This window comes from Xyrauchen texanus, chromosome 21 (genome assembly GCF_025860055.1).
Source record: "Xyrauchen texanus isolate HMW12.3.18 chromosome 21, RBS_HiC_50CHRs, whole genome shotgun sequence".
NCBI classification, from domain to species: domain Eukaryota; kingdom Metazoa; phylum Chordata; class Actinopteri; order Cypriniformes; family Catostomidae; genus Xyrauchen; species Xyrauchen texanus.
In genome coordinates this window covers 27424040-27433817 of record NC_068296.1, presented here as the reverse complement: position 1 = coordinate 27433817, position 9778 = coordinate 27424040, and the positions used below count along the sequence as shown (strand labels likewise).

The 9778-nt window shown below is 36.3% G+C and overlaps 1 long non-coding RNA gene across 1 annotated transcript; it reads left to right on the top strand.

The window, feature by feature from the left end:
* Positions 1-427: 427 nt before the first annotated feature.
* Positions 428-8210, top strand: LOC127661392 (uncharacterized). The gene is made up of 3 exons (XR_007972756.1): positions 428-548; positions 7914-7999; positions 8100-8210. It is a non-coding gene; the product is annotated as an uncharacterized LOC127661392 (long non-coding RNA).
* The last annotated feature ends 1568 nt before the right edge of the window (positions 8211-9778 follow it).

Here is a 9778-nt window from a genome sequence, read left to right as displayed (position 1 = left end):
GTAAATCAAGTCCTGCTGGTGATTGCTGGAGGGAGGTTGATTCACACAACAGAGGTCAGACTTAAAGACTGCTAAAGGTGTCCAAGTGTGGAACTTTTACCTGGAATCTGTTCAAGAAAGTCTGAATCTGAATTTAAAAGTTTTTTATGCTTGTAACTAATTGATTCGGTCCGCTCACCTCCCACCCTATCTGAATCATTCTTTATGGAAATTGAAGCTTGCATCTCTACGCAATTATGCTTGTGTGTAATTACTGTAATTATATAATTATCATCAGTGGCCATTAAGCAATATTGTGTAATCCCCATAATTAAGCCAATGTCATTGATCAATGAATGTTTGTCCTTTGAGATTTTCTTGGCTGAAGTTTAAAAAACCTCACAGCTTTTAAATGTTTTTTGTTGTTCTTTGTCTCGTTTAGGCCACAGCTGAATGTGAAGAAAGAGCCTGAGGAAGATCCAGACTTTATAGCAGAGGGGGAAGTGAAAAAAGAGGAAATAAAAGGCAGATATCACTGTTGGTCTGTCTTCTAACTCAGAAGATCCTTTGTAAGTGCTTTGAATAGTAGTTTTGTTAAAATATTTCTGCAATACAATGTGAATCAGATGCAACTAGAGATGTAAAAGAGAGTTCAAAACCTGAACTCATAATTTGTGTGTATTTCACTGCATTTTCTTAATCAACATTTTTATTTTTATTTTTCCCTGTAGAAAAAAATAAATAAAAAGTTGGCCAAGCCCAAAATGGCAAAACATGAATAGCTGATATAGAAATAGGGATCTTCTATGCCTCTTGGGTCTTGTAAACTTTAGAATACAGTTGGCCTGGCGCTGACCAGCTATGCGATTTCTGACAGCAACCCCTGCATGATATTTAGCTTTTTTTGGAGCAAATTTCCCTCACTCCTTTACCTTGGGACTCACAACTCTGCATATCACTCCTGGTTCCATTTATGATCTTGTTATCAGGCCTTTGATGGGCTGCATTGGGTATGGCAGATCACCAACTAATGACTTTTGAAAAAAAAAACATCTCAAAAGATAATTTTGGAACAATTTTGTATGCCCAGAAATGATTAAATTATTTTTTTTAATCATTATCACGATTTTACCTTTGCATACAAGAAAACAAATGAAGTGAATTTCCCTGTTTCCAGCTTTTCCCCAAACAGTTCACTGTAGCAAAAGATAATGAGCAAATGGTGGCACAGGAGTGTACCAGGAGTGCATTTATTTAATTCATGCTAATTTCCTGACCAATAATTTGTTGTGGAGACCATTAAAAGCTTAATGTTGTGCCATTTTGGGCTTGGCCATTTTTGTTCTTTTTTTTTTTTTTTTTTTTGCCCATGAGTATAAACATCTTTAAAAATAATTATATTCATTTGAACCACATTTATTAGATCTCATATATTATAAAAAAAAAAAAAAAAAAAATCTTATTTTTCTTACCCCATTGGAATTATTATTATTTTTTTTAATTGTTTTAAGAAAGAAAGAAAGAGCAAAGTGGGTAAGAAAAATTATTTAATAACTTAATTGAAATCTTATTTTCTACCACAACTTTGATTTTCAAGTAAATTTATCATGTTAAAAAGTTTACTTTGTTTCTGATTCACAAGCTTTCATTTCTGATTCCGATTCGATAACGATTAATGTTGGTATATTTCAGTTGTCCCTTTGCCTTGCATATTAAATAAATTATCTCCTAACTAATGCTATTAATTATTCAAGGGACCTTCTAACTAGGTACATTATGAAAATATTAATTTGACTAATATTGTAGTAGTTTCTCATCATTTTGGTCACATTTTAGATTTTAAAAATGAACATCCATGTATTCAATTAATAAATATGGTAATATATTGCATATCATGTTTTTTGTTTTTATGTTTATTGTTTAATAACATAAATTGTTCCATTTAGGTATTTACATTGATTTGTTGAACAGGTGTTAAAAACCGGTACTGACTCTTGGCTACAGTATGTTTTATCTGTCCGGGTGATTACAATTAATTGTTTATTTTTTTGTTGTTTTTGGTCAATAACACACTGTAAAGAACAGAAAAGGTATTAAAAGAGATATTATTCAATGACAAATGTGTAGAGTATCTCGTCTTTGGACACACATTACAAAAAACAACTTTGACTCTCAATAGGCAGTAAAAGAATCTCGTAGATGAATACTCAACCACTACACTACATAATTCTATAAATCTAAACATTTACCAGCCAGTTGACATATACATTTTAGTCGCATAGCCTGAAATTTGTTTACTAATGCGATCGATTTTCTGTCATTGTAGTAAAGGGTTGCACTAAGAGTAAAAGATGGATCTTGGGATCTAAGAATAGAGTTCATTCAAACAAAGATTGTGATGCATCGGAACATCTATATTTTTACCTGCCCCTGTTGAGAATTATGTATATATAGTTTTACTAGAAAATGCAATATGGACGCTTTACCTTTGTTGTCTGCTTACATCTCTGAAAGGCAGAAAAAGAAGAAACTTGCAGAAGAGGGGCAGGGAAACTGCAACAGAAAAGAAAAAAGGAGGAAGGAAAGGAAAGGATGGGCCATTAGTGGAATATTGGTTATAGAGAGGAACATTTGAGTGACAGAGAGCTAAAATGCTGGTCATTTGGGTATTTTATAACCAAAATACTTTTAAAAACAATGACTGAGGAAAGCTATTTAATAGCACAATGGATCACACGTCAATACATTTTGCATTGTGGGTGATTTATGAACCATTCAGGGTTGATTTTATATTAATGTTTAGCAGGTTTTTTTTGTTTTGTAAAATTATGGTAGCTTTAAATAAACTTTTAATGTGAAGTACGGATGATACAGTGATGTTAAGCAAGATTCCTGATTTCTTCTATTTTTGTGTATTTTTCAGACTAAATTGATTTAGATCTTCAAACAAGATATAACATTAAACAAAGGCAACCTAAGTAAACCAAAAATACAGTTTTCAGTTATATATTTTCTTTTATTGAAGAGTAATAAATTATTCAACACCTATATTTCCCATGTGAAAAACTAACTGCCCCCTTAAACTTACAGTAATAGCTGATTGTGCCACCTATTGCAGCAACAACTGCAAGCAAAGGCATCCGATAACTGGAGATCAGACATTCACAGCGCTGTGGTGTAATTTTGGCCCACTCTTCTTTGCAGAACTGCTTTAGTTCAGCCACATTGGAGGATTTTCGAGAATGAACTGCCCTTTTATAGTCCTGCCACAGCATCTCAGTCAGGTTCAAGTCAGGACTTTGACTAGGCCTCTCCAAAACTTTAATTTAGCTTCTTTTGAGCCATTAAGAGGTAGACTTACTCCTATGGTTTGGTTCATTGTCTTGCTGCATAATCCAGTTGTGCTTGAGCTTCAAGTCATGGACTGATGAAGTTCTCCTTTAGAATATTCTGGTAGAGAGCAGTATTCATGTTTCCCTCAATTACTGCAAGTCGCCCTGGACCTGAAGCAGCAAAATATACCCACATAATCACACTACCACCACCATGCTTGACCGTAGGTATGATGTTCTTTTTGTGGAATTCTGTGTTTGATTTACGACAGATGTAACGGGACCCCTGTCTTCCAAACAGTTCCACTTTCGACTCATCAGTCCTCAGATCATTCTCCCAAAATCTTTGAGGATCATCAAGGTGTGCTTTAGCAAAATTCAGACAAGTCTTAATGTTTTTCAGGGTTAGCAATGGTTTTCACATCGCCACTCTTCCATGGATGCTATATTTGGCCAGTGTCTTTCTGATAGTGGAGTCATGAACTTTATTGATGCGAGAGAGGTCTGTAGTTCCTTGACTGTTGTCCTTGGCTTTTTTGTGACTTCCTGGATAAGTCATTGCTGTGATCATTAGGAATTTTGGAAGGACGGCCACTTCTTGCCCCAAAAATTCTCTTCTTTTGAATTGCAGATGGTCAAGGTGGGTTTTTCATCCTCCTTCTACTGTATTTTGGTTTATCGACCACCTGGCCCTGCTGCTGTTTTTCTTAGGGATTTTAGTGATTTCTTATCTTCTATAATTAAGCTGGAATCTGTCTTAATCCTTGGGGACTTTAACCTGCATGTTGATGACAGCTCATCTTGCCCCGCAATGGAATTTTTAACATTGACTGAAACTTTTAATTTTAAGGAGCATGTATCTGGGCCTACTCACCAAAAAGGCCATATTTTAGACTTAGTTTTTACACTTGGCCTAGATATATTAAACGTATCTGTAAGTGATGTCTATATGAGCGATCATAATATTGTTCTGTTTGATCTTCACTTCAGTTCTGTCCCAAACCCTTCAGTAGTTAGGTCTCAGAGACGCGTTATCACGGCAAATACTGCAGATACATTTTCTGATTTGTTTGATCCTGCTTTAGTTATGGACTGCCTTGATGTGGATGATTTCGTTCACTGTTTAAACAATCACTGTGTAAAAATTCTGGATCAGGTGGCCCCTGTTAAATCAAACTTGTCTACTCGGGAAAAAATGTGGCCTTGGATTAATGAAGAGATTTTAAATCTTAAGAGACTGTGTCGAAAGACTGAACGCCTGTGGAAATCCACTAGCCTTGAGGTGCACAGGTTGTATCTCAGGGATCTTGTGTTGTCCTATAATGAGACGGTTGGAAAAGCCAGATCTGACTATATCCGTCATCTAGTAACATTAAACAAAAAAAATCCTAAAGTGTTGTTTGACACGATCAATACACTTGTTTGCCCTGCTGCCCCAGTTATCCCTGTTTTTTGTGAAGCTGACAGCAATGCTTTTTTGGGATTTTTTACAAATAAAATCAAAATGATTAAAGATAAAATCCCGTCCCATTCGTGGGGTACCGCTGCTGTCTTTAAACCAGTCTCCAGCAAGTGGTCCACTTTTAGGACCGTGACGATTGCTGATATTTCCAAATTGGTGACCAGGATGAAGCCATCTTCCTGTTCAACGGACGTCATCCCTTTTAGATTATTCCAAAAAGTGTTTGAAGAAATTGGCCCTTGTTTAACTAAAATGGTTAACCTCTCGCTGTCTACTGGCGTTTTTCCAGATGCTTTTAAGCATGCTATAGTGAAACCGTTACTAAAGAAGGCAGGTTTGGATCCGTCGGATTTTAATAGTTTTAGGCCTATTTCTAAGCTCAGATTTTTATCCAAGATCATTGAGAAGGTAGTCTGCGAACAGTTGACATTTTTCCTGGACAAAAGTAACATCCATGAGCCATTTCAGTCAGGTTTTCGTAAACAACACTCTACAGAAACGGCTTTACTGAAAGTGTCAAATGACATTATGATGTCTGCTGATTCTGGAAAACACACTGTTCTGGTTCTCTTGGATCTGTCCTCAGCCTTTGATACCATCGACCACCAGGATTTGCTGAAAAGATTAAGGGACCAAGTAGGGCTGTCAGGGTCAGTTCTGCAGTGGTTCACTTCATATTTATCTGGGCGTAGTTTCAGTGTTACAGCTAACCAAATTAGGTCTGAGTCTGCGGCCTTGCTCTGTGGAGTGCCTCAAGGCTCCGTACTGGGTCCTGTTTTATTTTTGTTGTATTTGATCCCGTTGGGAAAGATCATACAAAGGTTCAGTGATGTTTCTTTTCACTTGTTTGCTGATGATATCCAACTTTACTGCTGCTTTAAGCCGTCAGATATCTGTAAGTTAAACTCCTTGCTCCTTTGTCTTGTGGAAATAAAAAAATGGCTAAGTGATAACTCCCTGCAGATAAATGCAGACAAAACAGGAACACTGATCATTGCCCCGGAGGTTGCAATCCCTGGGATTAAACAATACTTGGGTGATCTAGGCCAGTCTGCTAAGCCAAGACTTAGAAATTTGGGAGTTATCCTTGACAAAGACATGTCATTAGTGCATCACTGCAAGCAGCTGACGAGAAACTGCTTCTTTCAATTAAGGAAAATATCGAAACTTAGAAATATGGTTTCACAAAATGATTTGGAACTTATCATTCATGCCTTTGTGTCTTCGCGTTTAGACTATTGCAATAGTTTATTTTCATGCCTAAACCAGAAGGAGCTCTCTCGACTGCAATTACTGCAAAATTCTGCAGCCAGAATTTTAACACGTACAAATAGGAGGTCTCATATATCCCCTATCCTAAAAGAACTTCACTGGCTACCAGTGTCTTATAGGATACATTTTAAAATTTTGGTTTTAGTATTCAGAGCTTTGCATGGTCAGGCACCTCCCTATATTAGTGACTTGATTCAGCGTTATACTCCTGTGCGTGCTTTGAGGTCTGTGGATCAGAACCTGTTGATGGTTCCACGCACTCGCTACCGTACTAGAGGTGACCGATCTTTTCAGGCTGTTGCCTCTAGGTTGTGGAATGACATCCCACCGTCTATGCGCTCTCTTGACTCTGTTGATGCCTTCAAATGCAGACTAAAGACCCATTTATTTGTTCAGGCTTTTAATTAGCTGCTTGTGGGTTGATATGATCATGTACTGTATATGCTTTTATTGTGTGTATTTTGTGATATAAATGTTTTAGTTGTGAAGCACTTTGTGGCCTTATACCTGTGAAAGGTGCTATATAAATAAACTTTTACTTTACTTACTTACTTACTTACTTCTGTGAAGATTCACTACTGTTCCAAGTTTTCTTCATTTGGAGATAATGGCTCTTTCTGTGGTTCTTTGGAGTCCCCAATCCTTTGAAACATCTTTGTAACAGACTGATGTATTTCAAATCACCTTTTTTTCCCCTCATAATTTCTGGAATTTATTTTAACCTTGTCATAGTGTGCTACTGGGTGAGACCTTTTAGCAAACTTTGTGCTGCTGAAAAAGTTATATTTAGGTGTTGATTTGATTGAACATGGGAGGCAGTAATCAAACCTGGGTGTGTCTAGTCCAGTTGAACCCCATTATGAATGCGGTTTCATAGATTTGGGGACTTAGTAACTAAGGGTGTTAAATAATGTTTCACACAGGCCCAGTTGGTATTGAATAACTTTTTTGCTTCAATAAATATCTTTATAATTTAAAAACCATATTTTGTGTTTACTCAGATTTCCTTTGTTTTATGTCAGATTTTGTTTTAATTTGTAATAACAATTTAGCATGAGATACAGTATACACAAAAACAGAAGCAGGATGGGGCAAATACTTTTTCACAGCACTGTAAGTAGACATTTTTGGAATTAACCTTTTTTTTTTTTTGTCATTCATTTATATTTTACTATTCATCTAAACTGGCATCTTCAGGTCAATATAAACTTTTGCTTTGCAATTACCCTCCAAAATGATGGATGAAAATACCCGTCACGAAAGTGATTGCCTGTGCTGAAAAGTGTCATTTTGTTGAACAATTGTTGCTTCCTTCCCTCGATAGTAATTTTAGTGCTGCAGAGAGCAGTTTTTGGCAAAATTTTCTCATGCAGAGTTTGAAATCTTGACATTCCCAGGAGAAACCATTACAGGTTTTGTTTTCAGCTTACTGTGAAAAGACGATGTCCATAGTCTCCCAGAGGTTCTCTCAGGGCAGATGTTAAGCCTTGTTGTTCCAAGAAATTTTATTTCAGGACACTGTCTCCTGTGTACATTCTGTGCCATTTGAAAAATGCCATTTGTCACTTTAAAACCGGTTTAAAGATACAAAATGCTTTTATATGTTTTAAATAAAAGACTTGTAGAAAGGCAAATCCAAGAGAGTGTTAATACACCAATGGAATTTAATGGAATTTGGTGTATCGGCTTTAGGGTAATGAACAAATATAACATATATAAACATATAATACAAATATTACATTTAGTAAACATGGGTGAATTTTATCATATTTCTTTTGCCTCTGCCGCCATGTCATGCCTTAGAACACCTCTTACCCATGGTAAAATTACTAAAATGTCTCTCATAGCATATTGCATCCTGTCTCCAGCAAGAAGAAAAAACCAAGGAGGAGATTGAGGCAGCCATAGCAAGATAAAAAAAGAAAGAGGAAGAGGAGAAACAAAGGTGGAGATGGTGAGCTCTCTGTATATGTCTTACTGCCTTTTAGGAAGCAAGTCCCTTACAGCCCAGAAGTTTGACTTCTACTTTGCTTGACTTTCTGACACTTTTACAGGTGGGAAAAGGAGACGTACGAGGATGGAATTAAATGGAAATTTCTAGAACATAAAGGACCATATTCCTTTAGGGACAGGAGGAAGGTAAACAGCGCCTATAGTTGTCAGCCCATCTTTAACCAGCTCTGCTTGTAGTAAACACAAAAAAATGTCACCGACTTTGAGACAGATCTTCTGTTCACCGCCTTTGATGAGTTTGCAGCAGTTTATTGGGTCCAGGATCCCCACAGTCATAGAAAATCAGGAAATATTAGGGATTTTTATTGGGATTAATTGCATGATTTTTTTGTAGTTGTACAAGTAATCACAGGTTTTGAAAATACAGAAATTTGAGACCATATATAAAGCTAGCTCAGAAGAGAGCTGTTTTGAAAAAGCCAGGAGTCTTTTCCTGTCAAAATGTATTTATTTCCATTTTAGGAAAGAAAAACAAAAAAATGTATAACAATATAATGCGTTAATCTTGATCAAGAAAAATGTATATGTTAAACGTTCATTATTCGCATGCGTTAATGTCTTAATTCTGACAGATCTAATTAGGGAATGAATAAGTTGTGATTTATAGGTGAGTCACAATGTCAAGTGATTTATCAGTTTTGGCAATTAGTCACCACAGTTAACAGCTTTTGGAACTATCGGACAAAAAAAAATAGCATTGACAGTTGATAGTCTTATCCCGAGGATGGCTCTGGAGGATTCTAGAGTTTGACTACAACGATTGGTATTGAGAATTGTTTCACTGGGATTGGTATCGACTACTGAATTTTGGTAATGTGACAACCCTAGTATACATGTTATTACCTGTAGTCATGAGCATAGATCTTTCAGAAATCTGTTTATTTCCCCCCACCTTAGGTATTGGTTATTAGCAAAATCTATTAGCAGTCAACCGAACTCTAGAAAAGTCATAGAAGTGAATTGGTTAAAACTTGTGGGAACCCCATGTATCTTTTTCTCTCCAACACCTCACTCATCTGTCCATCCTTAAAAAACAAAGTTATATGCTATATGGAATAAGCCAACTGATGGAAAAAGTTGGCTGAGAGTGATGGAAAAAGCAGAGAGAAGTGGAAAAGAACAAAGAGCGGAAAGAAAAGGGAGCAGGTGCTTGACTGCGAGTCAAGTTCATGAGGCAAACACACACATATAAAGAGAGTGCAGTGAATGAGAAATTATGACCAGATCATTGGATTAACCTAATTGTCAAACATATCAAACCCAAATGAACTATTTGTCTACCTGGCTGACAAACAAACATTATGTCAATCAAATGAACAAAAGTCTAATTATGTTATGTTGACGAAGGAATGAAACCTGGAAACTAAAATCCTGAAAATCTTCAATAAATATTGGGAAAAAGAAATTGAAAGCATTTGGATTTGTTCCCTGTAGCTCCTGTGGTTGATTGAAGATCTTTTTCAAGTTAGAGGCAGTAAAAATAACAAATAACTCTATAGTTGATAACCAACACGTGGCAGCAAGGACAAGAAGATTAATGGCTTTGTATAGTCCAAGAATAAAGCTGTTGATGCAAAGAGACAAGAAAATATTATTCATAGCAAGATGGCAGAACAGGCATTGGGCAAAGCAACTGACCAACTTACAAGAAAAAGGACCTCCACAAAAAGCAACTTCACCAAGCAAGCCAACTTTCTTAGTAGAGAGGTGAAAAGCTTAA